The sequence below is a fragment of the Babylonia areolata genome, chromosome 8, assembly GCF_041734735.1.
Source record: "Babylonia areolata isolate BAREFJ2019XMU chromosome 8, ASM4173473v1, whole genome shotgun sequence".
Lineage (NCBI taxonomy): Eukaryota > Metazoa > Mollusca > Gastropoda > Neogastropoda > Buccinidae > Babylonia > Babylonia areolata.
The window spans coordinates 9,378,544-9,392,809 of record NC_134883.1 but is presented as its reverse complement, the minus strand read 5'-3'; the positions used below and the strand labels follow the sequence as shown (position 1 = coordinate 9,392,809).

Here is a 14,266-nt window from a genome sequence, read left to right as displayed (position 1 = left end):
TGTTGTTGTTGTTGCTGCTGTTGTTTTTCAATCATTTTTTTTTTTTTTTTAGTGGCAGGCATATTTTCAGTCAATTTTTGTTGTCAGCACAATGCGTACTGATGAGCTCTTTCGGAGACACCTGGTTGTTTGTTCAGTTCTGCGAGCGTACATCAATGATATTCACCGATATTTAACTCTTTGGGACGTGACAGGGTATTACTGTCATGGACTATTTCCTGTCAGTCTTGGTTTTAACCATGTCTATGTTTTAGTTATGAGGTTTGCTTTATGTCTCATCCCTTTCTTTGCTTCCTGTGTATGATTGTGATTATAATCATTGTATGTGATGCTTTCATTGATGAAGCATTTAAGTATTTTACGACTTTTAAGTGTTCGTGTTGAAAGTGAATGACGGTGAGACTGCAAACATTGCATCTGTATGAGTGTGAGGTTCCACATCGACTTAGCTTTCAAGCATTGTATAATAACAGTTTCTGAGACGAACCAGTGATGTGCATACTTAGACTCATGGTCCGCTCACAAGGCCCATTTATTTCAAACAGAAAAATGTTTGGCTGGTATTTGTGAGAGAAAAGAACATTTACTGGACTCTGCGTCCAGTCATATAGCGAGTGTTTGGGGGGTGGGGGTGGGGGTGGGGCTTAGTCATCACTTAGACGCACAGCTTTCATTCACATATCGAGTTAATAGGGGGAAAAATAGTACTTACTTAGACGCTTTGTCCATTTATATAATAATATTGAGTTTTCAGATTGGTCCAGTTCTTCAGAAGACTCTTTATCCATTCACGTAATAGTGTTCGTTTTCAGAGGGGTCCAGTTCTTAAAAAGATGCTATGTCCATTCACAAAATGATATCGAGTTTTCAGATGGGTCCTCGTCCGTTCACCTGATAATATCGACTTTTTAGGTTGGTCCAATTCTTGTCCGTTCACCTGATAATATCGACTTTTTAGGTAGGCCCAATTATTGTCCGTTCACCTGATAATATCGACTTTTTAGGAAGGCCCTATTCTTGTCCGTTCATCTGATAATATCTACTTTTTTTGTAGGCCCAATTATTGTCCGTTCATCTGATAATATCGACTTTTTAGGTAGGTCCAATTCTTGTCCGTTCACCTGATAATATCGACTTTTTAGATGGGTCGAGTTCTTAGGAAGACGCTTTGCTCATTCACATGATGATAATGTTATCGAGTTTTGAGAGAGGTCCAATGCTAGCAGTCCACCCACACACTGAATGAAAGTCTTCGAGGCTTGGAGTTCTTTGTTCATTTCCATCATCCCCAAACAGGCAGATGGTTAAGTTTCGACCACTGGGTGACATTGCCGAGTTTTCAGCTACACTTTTGGATGGGAATCAGTCCGTGGAACCAACGTTTACACAGAATTATGATCGCGACATGAAAAAAAACAACAACAAACTACATCGCCGCTAATTGCAATTCATGGACATGGAGAAAAAAAGAAAAAAAAAACGAAAAAAAAGTTGGATTAGAAATGACGCAATCCATCTGTTACCAGAGAAAAAACACGAACAGACTGGAATTTGAAAAAAATAAAATAAATAAATAAAATAAACTAAAATCGTGCACGCCATTTACATACACCACCACCCATCCACCCAGTGCACAGGGCTGCAGGGAAGCAGTACCGATCACAGCACACAGCAGGCGGTTTGTTTGACTGAGAGCGCACACAGAAGGCACAGGAACAGCCTGACTGACTGACTGACAATAGCCGCTGTATGATATATAGCAGTAGTTGTAGTCACTGCGCTGTCAGCGCCGATGAAACCGTGAGTGAGCAAGCAGCGAATGTTTTGGTGCTTCTGTCAGTGTTAGTGCGGAGGGCGGGGTTTTTGCCATGGGAAAAAGCGGTCAGCTACCTTTCAGTTCTCTGTCTTGTCTGTTTGTCTGTCTCTCTTTCTGCCCCTGTGTCTCTCTATCTGTCTGTCTGTCTGTCTCTCGCTGTGTGTTTCTCTCTGTGTGTCTTTCTCAGTCTATCGAAGGGATAGACTTTTCTCTGCTGCAATTTCTTGATATCTCGATCTCTCTCTCTTTTTTCTCTCTCTCCCTCTCTCTCTGCTTCTCTCTGTCTCTCTCTTCCTCTCTCTGCAACTGTCTTTCTCCCTCTGTCCCTCTCCCTCCCCCCCTGTGTTTCCTCTTGTTCGCACTCATCTCTGTCCCTCTCTCATCTCTCTCTCTACTCCCTCTCTCTCTTGCACTCTCTGTCTCTCCCTCACCCCAACCCTCTCTCTCTCTCTCCCCCCCCCTCTCTCTCTCCCTCTCTCTCTCCTGCTGTGTCGCTTCTCACTAACTGGCATCCAGACCTATGTCGGGGTTTTCGCCTGGACAGACAGATAGACACACCACTAGCCGTCGCTGATTGAAGTGAATCACTCACACTCACTTTACCATTACCTAACCCACTTGGCTTGGCGCTGGGGCCACTGTGGAGGGCATTGCCAGGAATGTTAACTTGCTTTTTTATTCGTATTGTTTTTTGGGGTTTTTTTTCATTACTGTTTCATTACTGTTTTTTTTTGTGTGTTTTTTTTTCATTATTGTGATTGCATTCTTTGTTATTGTCTGATGTTAGTGTGGGCAGAAAATCGAGTCACTTGCCATTTTTCTTTTATTCTTGAAGCGAACTTCGTTTTTCCACCTACGATTTTGTTTTCTGGAATATGTTATGTGGGGGTGGGGGGACCCAGCGAAAAACAAAAAGAGAAAAAAACAAAACAAAAAAAAAAAACGTGAAGAGATAAAAATGTACACTTGACAGGTCGAGAATGGTGTACGGTAAGTGCCACCTTGTCAAGTCATTGATATGTGACACAGTGTCAGTTACTTACAGGTGACACAGTGCAGGTCAGTTACAGGTGAAACAGTGTCAGTCACAGGTGACAGATTGCAGGTCAGTTACTGGTGACAACGTGTCAGTCAGTCACAGGTGACACAATGCGGGTCAGTTACGGGTGACAACGTGTCAGTCAGTCACAGGTGACACAGTGTCAGTCAGTCACAGGTGACACAGTGCGGGTCACAGTCACAGGTGACACAGTGTCGATTTATCACAGATGACACAGAATTAACCAGGTCAGTCTCAGGTGACCGTGTCAATCACAGATCATAATGCAGGTCAGTTACAGGTCACACAGTATCAATCAATCAATCACAGGTGACACAAATCAGGTCAGTCCCGGGTGACCGTGTCAGTCACAGATGATGCAATACAGGTCAGTTCCAGGTGACACAGTGCAAGATCAGCCACATGATGTAACACGGTTGTCATCCGACCAACAACCACAAGAGTCCAGGTGCATGCACTGTCGGTCACCTGCCGACAGCAGTGTGAAGCCACTCAGTCAGTCCGTCAGTGGCAGGTGACGCACGGTGATCGGTCACCTGCCGACAGCAGTGTGAAGCCACTCAGTCAGTCCGTCAGTGACAGGTGACGCACGGTGATCGGTCACCTGCCGACAGCAGTGTGAAGCCACTCAGTCAGTCCGTCAGTGACAGGTGATGCACGGTGATCGGTCACCTGCCGACAGCAATGTGAAGCCACTCAGTCAGTCCGTCAGTGACAGGTGATGCACGGTGATCGGTCACCTGCCGACAGCAGTGTGAAGCCACTCAGTCAGTCCGTCAGTGACAGGTGACGCACGGTGATCGGTCACCTGCCGACAGCAGTGTGAAGCCACTCAGTCAGTCCGTCAGTGACAGGTGACGCACGGTGAGTCGATACAATGCCAATCAGTGACAAGCTGACGGCCGGTTCACATCAGATCAAATCGATCATGAATCACCGCAGCCGACTACACAGAGACAAGGGAGGGTGCTTGGGGGGGTCGTGTGTGTGTGTGTGTGTGTGTGTAGGGGGGGGGGATTCATGTCAGACCCGCACAACACTTGAACCGGCAATAGTGATAGGAAATAACACGTTAACTGCGGTGTAAGATAATTGCACCAATGAATTTAAAGCCCCACACCGATGAATTTAAAGCCTCACACCGATGAATTTAAAGCCCCACGCCAACTTAAAAAAAAAGAAAAAAAAAGAGAAGGACATTTTCTGTAGTAAGCTGTTTGAAAGCTCGTTAGATATCCGAACACGTTAACAGTAGTAGCTCAAACCACCAAAACTAACTAAATCAATTAAAATTCAGTTTATTGATATTGACAGTTTCAGTTTCAGTTTCACTTTCTCAAGGAGGCGTCACTGCGTTCGGACAAATCCATACACGCTACACCACATCTGTTGAGCAGATGCCTGACCAGCAGCATAACCCAACGCGCTTAGTCAGGCCTCGAGTGCATGCTTACATATTTGTGTACCTATGAAAGTGGATTTCATTTTACGTAATTTCGCCAGAGGACAACACTCTCGTTGCCATGGGTTCTTTTTCAGTGCGCCAAGTGCGTGCTGCACACGGGACCTCGGTTTATCGTCTCATCCGAAAGACTAGACGCTCAGTTTGATTTTCCAGTCAAACTTAGGAGAAAGGGCGAGAGCGGGATTCGAACCCACACCCTCACGGACTCTCTGTATTGGCAGCTGAGCGTCTTAACCATTCTGCCACCTTCCTCCTTGAAGGTGACAAACAACAAATATTGACAAACAACAACAACAACAAACAAGCAAAAACACGCCTTCCTTCTAAATGCCAAGAAACTTTATCGGATGAAAAAACCGCTGGCCACCTATAGACAACTAGAGAACCTTACCGACAGACGTACGCATACAGTCAGGTTATTGAAAACGTGAGTGATAAGTCCACACCCTTCTTCTAAAGGGGGCGATCGACTGTCAAGACACCGTCGTGCGACAGTGCAGTGTGACTCGTGCTTGGAAGGTGTCATCCCGATTGGCCTATTCCCGATTCGACTGTCACTATACATTGGTGATCCCGATACGCCTATCCCCAGTTCGCTTGTGTACCGAGTGGCTGTGTGTGTGTGTGAGAGAGAGAGAGAGAGGGGGGGGGGGAGGGAGAGAGAGAGTAGGCGAAACGAGAACAAGCGAGTCGGTCCTGTTCCGCTAGAAATCAGTGTCGGACAAATATTAACTCTCTCCATACGAACGGCGAAAGAGACGACGTTAACAGCGTTTCACCCCAATTACCATCATCAAAATATTGCAAGCGGAAGGCTCTTATACTGAAGAGGTGAATGTTGACAAAGAATACCACAATTCTGACGACGGAAGCTAAAGGTTGGGTCATTCAGACACCCACTGGACATCCGAGGGGTCTGTGTAGAGGAGAAGAGAGGACTGGCCGTACTGAGTGAGTTAAGTCAGCGACCCACGGTCCGGTCATTAGTTCCCGCTGCCCGCCACCAGTTGAACTTCACGATCGGCGTGAATGAATGATACGAGCGAGCATCGACGGAGAAACACGAACATGGTTTTGACCACCGTCATGCGACGCGCAGTTTGATTTCTTGTGTTCCAGTTCTCTCTCACTCTCTGAACAGTTGTGATATATGAATATTGGCAGTGACGGTCATTTTCTTCATGTGAAAAAAAAGGTCATATGCCGAATTTCTTATTGTTAATTGTGGTAATGTCTTTTTATACGTTTATGTTTTAGGTGTATTAGAAAATCGCAGCAGTGGTGACCGAAGTCAGAGTTGTTGGTAGAAATTCGACAATGAAGACTCGACGTTATTATTTGACTGTGACTGGCATCTGTCGGATGATTAAAAACCCCACCCCCTCCCCAAATAAACAAACAAAAAACAACAACAAAACAAACAAACAAACAAGCGGTTAGATCCGCTTGAGGCACCAGATTTTCCTGTACAGTGACGTAATTTTCTGTCGCTTACGCAGGGTATACATCTCTCAGTGTGGTTCAGTGTCGTAAGACAGTACCCGAACAGTCGATCGCTCCCTTTAGACACAACAGCACCGACCGGATGGGGTGAACAACCGCTGATGTCTTTCACAACTTCGTCACGAGGCAGAGACTTCAGCAAAGAGAGAGCCTGAAGTCTTGGTTGATAGTTGTAGGAATCGATAACAGATGGTGATAGCTTGAATCAAGTTGACGGATGGCATATATCAAAACTGTAGAAGGTTTACCAGTCAGTCCCGCAGTGACTACCATATGACTATAGAGAATCGATGAACCTGTATGCTTAGGTGAAAACGCGATTGCTTGTTGTCATCGCCATGGTTGTTGATTTTCGTTGCCTGGGATACGAGGAGAGCATGCAACGTTATGCAGAATGAAGAAAACAACAGTTAAAAAAACAACAACAACAAAAGCAACAAACAAAAAACACACAACGCCCTTCCGACCCAAGAAATAACTGCGTAATGTATAAGATATTTGTTTTCATAAACAATACCTGCAGTCGTATAAACTGAGAACACAACTAAAGGAAAAGGACACACATTAGATGGTTTACACGTACGCCTAACCCTGCCTGAGATTTGGACATCAATTCTCATCCTCATTATTCTACGAACCAAAGCTAAATTCACGTGAACATTGACTTTGTCGCAGTTTATACAATATATAATATTCATCAGCTCTCTTCCAGTACACTTACCTCTGTATGCAGCCCGTCAAACTTGGTTCTAGCTATGCACAAGCTGTCCTTTTTCTGTTTCAAACTATGCTGTCATATTCTTATGTAAAGTCATTTATGTGTGTGTGTGTGGTTTATTAATGATGATTTTCACCATGGGGTTTTCTCAGCCGAATACGTGGGCATACGTATAGCTGGCTGCTGTCACCAGAACTGAGTCAGTTTCCGTGTAGGCAGATGTGCATTCTTGCAGTTCTCTGCCGTTCGTGTAGTGGCTGTGACTGGTATGTATAGCTGATAAGATCAGCCTGTATGTCACATTGTGGTCACATGGTTCACATGTGTTCTTGAGGCGTTCCTCACACAAGTCAGCGTACTGTTTCCTATCATCGTTCTCTTCCCTTGACACACCCACACCCACACCCTCCTCTCTGCCATTGTCATTCTCCTCAGTCTACCGACCCTGAATCCTCGTGTTGATCTGCAGTGGGTGGTGTGTGTGTGTGTGTGTGTGTGTGTGTGTGTGTGTGTGTGTGTGATCCTTTCTTTCTTCAATAATTCCTTTCTCTTCGTTTCTCCCTTTTTTCTTCTATTTCTTCTTCTTCTGATTTGCCTCCTCTTCTTCTTCTCTCTCTAACATCAGTCTTTGCAAGTTACTGTCAGCATCTCTCTCTCTCGCTCTCTGTCTGTCTGTCTCTGTCTGTCTGTCTGTCTGTCTGTCTCTCTGTCCTCTCCATGAGTCACTGCCACCCCCCCCCCTCTCTCTCTCTCTCTCTCTCTCTCTCTCTCTCTGTGCTCCGTCATGATGATTTATACCATGGGATTTCCTCAGCCGAAAAATTTACGTTCAGCTGGCTTTTTCGAAAATAGCAAGCACACCAGAAGTCAGCTTCCAGTGAAGGCAGATGTGCTTGTGACTGGGATGTGTAGCTAATAAGGCCACACAGCACCACACATGTCGCACTGTGGTCACATGGTTCACATGTGTGTCTTCGGCGTTCCTCGCGTGATGCAGGACACGTCAGTATCAGTTTCCACATGGCCCATCATTGTTCTCTGCCGTTGGTGAATACATCCACATCATCCGTTCCCCTCCCTCGCCTGGCGCTGCTTCATCTCCGTTTTTCTGTACAGTTTCTACCATTCCCAACTGTCTTGTATGAATCTTCTTCATCTTTTCATTGTTGTTATTATTATTATTATTAGTAGTAGTAGTAGTAGTAGTAGTAGTAGTAGTAGTAGTAGTAGCGTATTAGTGTGTGTGTGTGTGTGTGTGTGTGTGTGTGTGTGCGCGCGCATGCGTGTATGTGCGTGCGTGCGTGTGCGTGCGTGTGTGTGTGTGTGTGTGTGTGTGTGTGTGTGTGTCCCTTCAATCCTCCTCATCCCTTTTCCTCCTCCTCCTCCTCCTCCTCTTCTTCTTCCCTGTCTTCTCTCTTTCTGTACCTCCCCTCCCCTAACTATATCAGTCAGTGTGTACACGCACGCAGAATATCCAATATGCACGTTAAAGATCGTGTAATCCATGTCAGTGTTCAGTGGGTTATGGAAACAGGAACATACCCAGCATACAGCCCCCACGAAAACGGAGTATTGCATGGCTGCCTACATGGCGGGGTAAATAGAAAAAAACCGGTCATACACGTAAAATGTTATATGTTTGTCTGAGTGTATATGTGTGCGTGCCTGAAATCTGATTGGATGAAACAGGAAACGAATGATGAGCGCCCTATGGCAGCCGTCAGTCGGCTCTACCCAGGTAGGCAGCCTGTTGTGTAAATGACTCTTTGTTTGTAAAGTGGTTAGAGCTTTTATCTCTGACCGACGATAGGCATTGTATGAAGATCCACATCATTCATTCATTCATCTCCGTTTCTTTAGTATTTGACCAGTTTCTGCTCGGTTCTGTCAAAGGCAAGAAATCCAGGTTTTGTCACACACTCTCTGTGTGTCTGTCTCTGCCAGTCTCTGCCTGTCTGTCTGTCTCTAACACACACACACTCTCTCTCTTCTCTCAGTCACTTACTTTCTCATCCTCAATTTTGAATTAAATCATTTTGATAGTTTTTTTCGCCGAGGCATTTGATCATAGAAAGAAACAAACAACCAGTGTGACTGAGCTGTTTGTTCATAAATAGTAATCGAAAGGCACCGTCATATCGAAACAAATTACCGCTTAACATTTTTTTTTTTTTACCTGACAAATTACTGTCGGTTGATCATTTATTATGTCATTTATTATTTATGAACCAACATTGAGCCCCTGAAAGCGTTTACCTGTTGCTTTTGTAACGGCCATTGCGGTTGAGGTTGCTTATAAAGCAGACAGAAAGTAGATACCGCTTTGTTTAGGCTTCTTTGTTGATTTTTATGTTTTTGCTATTTTTGTGTTATATGCATCGTTTTTTTGTATATATTTTTTTCATTGTTAACCCCCTTGGCGTAAACGTCAAATAGGTTATTGTCAATGAAGAATTTTTATATCAATATTTCTCTCACTTCGGGGTCGAATGGACAGGGGGGGAAAAAAAAGGTACTGTACACATTTGTCACTTGTCCCCCCCCCCCCCCCCCCCTCATCAAATGACAGTGTAGTGTCGCAGTGTCCTCTCTCTCTTTTTTCTCTCTCCACCCACCGACCTGCATTACACATTAAACATATGCATCTCGTTGTCTACCTCCTTCACGGCGTCTCACTTTCCTTTCAGATGAGTATCTATCCTCATCCTCAGCTCTAATAATCTCTCTCTTACTCTCTCTCTCTCTATCATACACACACACACACACACACACACACACACACACACACACACACATACATACATACAGAAACCACGCGCGCCATGGACGCATGTTCCTCTCTCTCTCATACACACACGCACGCACGAGCACACACACACACACACACACACACACACACACACACACACACACACACACACACAGAGAGATAGAGAGAGAGAGAGAGAAACCACGCGCGCCATGGATTCTTGTACGCTGATCCGTTGTCAGTAGACTTTGGTCTTTCTTTTTCCACCCGATTAAGTGGTGAGAGGGATGTTGGGGGTGAGTTAGTGGAGGGAGGGAGGGAGGGAGAAGCTACAGTGCTAAGTGTTTTCCATGTTACGTCTGATGGCATCAGTGGTTTTCCTGTGTTCAAAGCGGGCAGGGGAGTGAAAGGTTTCTTTTCTTGTTGGGTCGGAGTACAAAGCTTTGAGCATTATATCTTTTGTGTGTAAGCCGTTGGGCGAAACAGGCTTCGTTCATCGTACTGCTCCCCTTTTATATGTATAGATAACCTGTCTCTGTCTTTCTGTGTGTGTGTGTGCGAGTGCGCGTGCGTGCCGTGTGTGTGTGTGTGTGCATGTGCACTGTGTGTGTGTGCGCGTGCCTTGAATGTGTGTGCGCGCCTTGCATGTGTGTGCGCGCGTGCGCGCCGTGTGTGTGCTTGTGCATGTGCACCGTGTGTGTGTGTGTATGTGCGTGCGACGCATGTGTGTGCACGCACACGCCGCATGTGTGTGTGTCTGTGTGCGTACCGTGTGTGTGTGTGTGTGTGTCTGTGTCTGTGTGTGCGCGCGCGCGCCGCATATGTGTATATGTGTGTGTGTATGTGCTCGTCTGTGTGTGTGTGTGTGTGTGTGTGTGTGTGTGTGTGATATGAGTCTCCTCTCTCTCTCTCTCTCTCTCTGTGCATGCCCACTCACCATGGGTCATGTATGCTGATGTGTTGGTGGTAACAGACTTTCCGATGTTTCATTTCCTTTTCTTTTCGTGGCACCCAACGAATCAGCGGAAGGGATGTGGGGTGGGTGGGGTGTTATGGGAGGGAGGGAGGGGAAGGTTGCACAGTGCTGAGTGTTTTCCATGTAACTCCTGATGGCATCAGTGGTTTTCCTGTGTTCAAACTGGGGAGGGGCGGGGTGGTGGTGAAAGGTTTCTTTTCTTGTCGGGTAGGAGTACGAAGCTTTGAGCGTTATTTGTTTGATGTTCAGCTCCGTTAGGGTGAAACAGGCTTTGTTTATTGTACTGCTCCCCGCTTTATATGTATATATGACCTGTTTCTGTCTCTGTGTGTGAGTGTTATTGTGTGTGTGTGTGTGTGTGTGTGTGTGTTCCCCACCTCCCCCCACCCTTCCTCTCTGTCTGTCTGCACACTTACCATGGATCATGTGTGCTTATGTGTTGGTAATAAAAAAAAATATATATATATATATCACTATCTTATTTCTTTTTCTTTTTGTAGCACCCAACGAATTGGTGGGAGGGATGTTTGGGGGTGGGGTGTTAGAGGAGGGAGGGAGGTTGCCCAGTGTTAAATGATTTCTATGTAACGCCTGATGGCATCAGTGGTTTTCCTGTGTTCAAAGCGGGGAGGAGGGTTGGATGTGTGTGTGTGGGGCGGGGGAGGGGGGGGGGGGGGATGAAAGGTTTCTTTTCTTGTTGGGTCGGAAAACAAAGCTCTGAGCATGGATTTTTCTGTTGCATGGATTTTTCTGTTACGTGTACCGCATGGCGAAACAGGCTTAACGCTTGTGTTCATTGTATTGTTTGCCATGTCTGCTTCCACCATCCCCATCTCTCTCTGTATCTCTGTCTCTATCTGTCTCTGTCTCTGTCTCTCTCTCTCTCTCTGTCCCCCTCTCCATCCCACCTCTCGCTACGTGTGTGTGTGTGTGTGTGTGTGTGTGTGTGTGTGTGAGAGAGAGAGAGAGAGAGAGAGAACATGCACGCGTGTGGTCAGAGTGAGTGTGTGTGTGTGTGTGTGTGTGTGTGTGTGTGTGTGTGTGTGTTTGCAATGAATATAGATCTGTACTGTTCAAGCTGTTCTGGAGACAGCTAAGAATTAAAAAAGAAAATCAATAAGTAACGGAGAAAATGATTATGTTCACTCTTCGGAACAGCGGTTCAAAAACTTTTCTCTTTTTTTTTCTTTTTCCCCCCCAAAAAGTTGGTTCGTTTTGTCTCATAATACACTGTTGTTTTCGGAATTTTTGTGGGTTTTTTTTCTGTGTGTTTGTTTGTTACTTTCTGTCTCCGTCTGCTTGAAAGAGGACAGTTTCTTATGAACGTAGTTATTGATTGATTGATTGATCTGTGTATTTATTTATTCATTTATTTATTTATTTTCTAATTCCATTGTAAGCAGCCCAACCTTAATAAGTTGTCAGGAACAGCTTTCGTTGTTTCTGGATCCTCTTTCGAAATGAAAGGCATGACGAGGATGCTGCACGTTAAAGATCCTGTAATCCATGTCAGCGTTCGGTGGGTTATGGAAACAAGTACATACCCAGCATGCACACCCCCGAAAGCGGAGTATGGCTGCCTACATGGCGGGGTAAAAACGGTCATACACGTAAAAGCCCACTCGTGTATATACGAGTGAACGTGGGAGTTGCAGCCCACGAACGCAGAAGAAGAAGAAGATGATGATAATTGTTTGTCTGTCCGTCTGTCTGAGAGAGAGGGATATATATAGAGAGAGGGGTGGGGATTGGGGTGTGGGGGGAGAGACGCATTCATAAAATAACACGTGCGAACACAAGTAGAAACATAGGAATACGCGTGTGAAGGATTAGCTGACAAAACGCTGCTATCAACATTCCATTCAAAGGTCAACTGCGATATCAAAAGTAATCGAAAACAACAAAACGATAGCAAATCAAAACTAATTTGAAACGATCGCCTGAAAGTAAAATGTGCGTGTGCATGTGTGTGTGTTTGTGTGTGTGTGTGTGTGTGTGTGTGTGTCGTTGTGTGTGCTCGCGTGCGTTCGCGCGTGTTAGTATGGGCACGTGCGTGTGCCGATATGCTTGTGTGGTTGTGTGTGTGTGTGTGCGCGCGCGCGCGTGTGCGTGCATGCTTGTGTGTGTGTGTGTGTGTGTTGTATTTGCGTGAGTGAGTGTGTGTGTGTGTGTGTGTGTGTGCGTGCGTGCGTGCGTGTGTGTTTGTTGTATTTGTGTGTGTGTGCGCGCGCGCGTTTGTTTGAAATGTCATTGAGATAAGATGTCAACATCCCTCATAGAGATCAATTCTGAAATTAAAGAGATGGTAATTTGATAAAGTGCAGAATCAATTCTCGCAAGTCTCTCTCTTACTTTTTTTTTCTCCTTTTTTTTGGGGGGGGGAGTGGGGGGGGTGAGCATCCAGGAAGACGGCTGCTAAATAATAACATACATTGGTAGATCTACGGAGAGACAGACAGACGTACGGGTTCAAGGAAAGACAGTTAAAGGTTTAGATGGACGTGAAAGACAGCACAACAATTACACTGGAAGCTGATCGATAGAATGTGTGAAGTAAACAGTCACACGTGCCGAACACTGAAGCTGGTGCCATTCCCCCCCACCACCTGCCCCTGCCAGTGGACAGGAAAACCAGACAACGGAGCATAATAGTTTTATTTTATTCTCCAAAAAGCTGCCCTCTGTTCAAACAGGCAAGACAAGATGTGTGTGGCCAGCCGACACACTCCACTCACTCACGACCAAACTGCACAGCAGACAGACACGAAGAGCTGGAGAAGACCACGTCGATCAGTTCATTCATCGCCAGAGCTGGGCTTTGGGTTTTGGATTGACCTGGATACTTATATAGCGCCTGTCCTCGGTCGGAGACCCAAGTTCTATGCGCTTTACAAACACGGGGTCATTTGCACAGCAGGCTGCCGCCAACCTGGGTAGAGCCGACTGACGGCTGCCACTGGGCACTCATCATTCGTTTCCTGTGTCGTTCAGTCAGCTTTCAGGGACGCACACATACACACTTAGACGGACATGTAACATTTTACGTGCATGACCGTTTATTTACCCCGCCATGTAGGCAGCCATACTCCGTTTTCGGGGGTGTGCATGCTGGGTGTGTTCTTGTTTCCATAACCCACCGAACGCTGACATCCTGATTACAGGACCTTTAATGTGCGTATTTGATCTTCTGCTTGCGTATAGACACGAATGGGGTTCAGGCACTAGCAGGTCTGTACATATGTTGACCAGGGAGATCGGAAAAATCTCCTTACCCACCAGGCGCCGTCACCGAGATTCGAACCCGGGACCCTCAGATTGAATGTCCAATGCTTTAACCATTCGGCTATTGCGCCCGTCGGGTGTAGCTGTGAATACCTAAGAATAAAGAAGAAGATAGATGAATAGGTCAGATATAGCATACACACCAGTGTAGCGAAATCCTGACGAGGCCAAACGAAAAGCAAAAATAACTGCCTCAAAACTTTATTTATTAATGGAGACAGATAGGCAGATAGGTGACGGAGGAATTCTTGCGCAACATTATAAAGAAAAGGAAGGAAGGAAGGAAGGAGGGATGTGAAAATGAAAGAAAGGGAAGACGGGGAGAAAAGCAAATAAAGGAGAAGTTACGCGTGTTTTTTTTTTTTCTTTTTTGTGTGTGTACTTTTTTTTTTTTTTTTTTTTTTTTTTTAACGCGGCAGCTTCATAAGGTCATTTGTGACGTTTTTCATCCTACTACAACTACGACTGCTGCTACGACTACTACTACTAATGAAGAAAGATTAAATGAGGGCTTTCAAAGCGCAGTACCCCCCCCCCCCCCCCCCCCCGTCTCAGATAGGTCTCACTGCGCTTTACAATAAAATGTACAAATCAAAGAATAAGTAACATAAAGGTATGTGCAAAAGAAAAAGGGTGTGTGACAGGAGAGAAACGAATTTGGGTTCAGTTTCTTCCCTGCCTTGTTTCCACTTTATTA

At 45.4% G+C, this 14,266-nt stretch overlaps 2 protein-coding genes across 4 annotated transcripts in view; one reads left to right on the top strand and one right to left on the bottom strand.

Annotated features, from left to right (window-relative positions):
- Window positions 1–14,266, top strand: part of LOC143284519 (protein deacetylase HDAC6-like) — a 302,600-nt gene that overhangs the window by 166,009 nt on the left and 122,325 nt on the right. The gene's annotated exons all lie outside the window — the stretch shown is intronic.
- LOC143284520 (G-protein coupled receptor moody-like) overlaps window positions 1–14,266 on the bottom strand; it is a 95,028-nt gene that overhangs the window by 76,012 nt on the left and 4,750 nt on the right. The window contains exon 1 of one of the 3 annotated variants that reach the window (XM_076591229.1): window positions 713–1,664. The exons of 1 other annotated variant lie outside the window; for it this stretch is intronic. The gene's annotated coding sequence lies outside the window, so the exon portion shown is untranslated. Of the gene's footprint in view, window positions 26–712; window positions 1,665–14,266 lie in introns of those variants that run through there. One more of the 3 variants, XM_076591228.1, reaches the window with a different exon arrangement.